Genomic DNA, 1,678 nt, shown 5'->3' with positions numbered 1-1,678 from the left:
AGCACCCCCGAGCCGCGCAGATTCTGTGACGTCAAAGTTAATAAGAGAGAGAGAGAGAGAGAGAGAGAGAGAGAGAGAGAGAGAGGGGGAGAGAGGTGGGGGTGGTGGAAGAAAACGGGAGCTTGACAGAAAACCATCTGTATGTATGGTATGCTTTTGTATTATGAATGTTCATACAAGTCGCTACTCAACACACTCACACAGTAATGGAACTTACTTGTTAAACTCGGTAGTTGAAGAGTAGGCACTGCTCCTTTCTTGAATTTCCTTTGTCCAGGAGGCACTGGTAAACCAAGCAATTCATACTTAAGGTTGCGTTCAAAGGCAGTACTCTCAAAATGACGGCTGCATACAAAACCAGATGACCGATTTTTCTTTGTGTCACATAATTCAATCCATTTTTTTCTAAGTTCTTCATCTTTCGGCAGTGCATGAAAATGTATTCTATTGTCACCTTTCACATGAATGGATTTGCATCCACGAACTATACAAATTGTTGGCATGTTCACAAAATTATCTGTATTGCCATAGCCACCCCTAAAAACAGAAAACGGAGTACCTATTCACAGGCAGGTGTGTGTGTGACTGGCGTGTGTTTATCAGGATGAGCTGCAGTCTGTATTAACTATGACGTCATGCGCAGACCGAGACGTATTTTAGCTCCCCCTCACCCCCCCATGAAACTACCTTTCATTCTCTTTACCTTGGATACAATGGTAAATCGGAACGGTAACGTGGTAAAATTGCCGACGATACCACGGGCATTTGGAACCCATCTGGATGGATTCCTGCCGAGGATACGACGGGCAAAACAGTGTGACCAAAACCCAGGCTACTCGACAGAGAATATATCATACTACATTATTAAACATTTAGCCTAACACTGAATACTTATTAATATTTTATAATAAATATCAATCGTTTTGAAGGCCTTATAAAGAGTTAATATTTCCTACACCGACGAAACTGTGATGTCGATAAAATATCATGTGTTTACAACTGAGGACTCCACTGCAGGTAGAGTAGACGAACCAGTCGCCACCTGAAAACACCACCACAACAACAACGTACTGATGGCTTTATCATCGATTTCCTGGACAAGGGCAGCTGAATTCGCCCTTATAGAGAAATTGAGGCAGTTCCGCGTGTGTACCAGTTTGTAAACAAAAGTTGCTTCTCCTTATTCTTTACCGAGTCAGCGACAGCGATCACTGTCCACAGTCGCGAGACAGGGCTCTGGCAACAGTGTGAGAAGCATAACCTTTGCCGAGGTATACGAGGAACATGTGTGATAGCGTCCAAGTTTTGTTCCACTTAAATCTTCCTCGGCCGTTCCTGATACGAGGTACCGTGTGATAGGGCCTTTAGGGAGGGAGGGAAGGGAAAAGTACAGACGAGAGGGAAAATGGTTGGGGACGGAGTGTGTGAGCTTTGTAGTAAACAGAGCCCAGTTACTGTCTCACTAAAGATGGGCCTGGTGTAGTTTGAAAAGTCAGAGATAAAAAAACTTAATTTCTTTCCTGTGTTTCCCCTCCCACCCATTTAACCGTGTGGTGATACCCAGCGCAGTTTAAGGGGTGACAGTGAGGTGTGTAGGGGGTTAAAGTATGGGGGAAGTGGTGGGGGGCTAATGTGTGGGGGAAGTTAGTGTGTGGGGGGATCTGCGAGATATCTGGGG

Source organism: Coenobita brevimanus, chromosome 116 (assembly GCF_032717465.1).
Source record: "Coenobita brevimanus isolate Jiangsu-jjx chromosome 116, ASM3271746v2, whole genome shotgun sequence".
Taxonomy (NCBI): domain Eukaryota; kingdom Metazoa; phylum Arthropoda; class Malacostraca; order Decapoda; family Coenobitidae; genus Coenobita; species Coenobita brevimanus.
Note: the sequence above shows the minus strand (reverse complement) of the source record.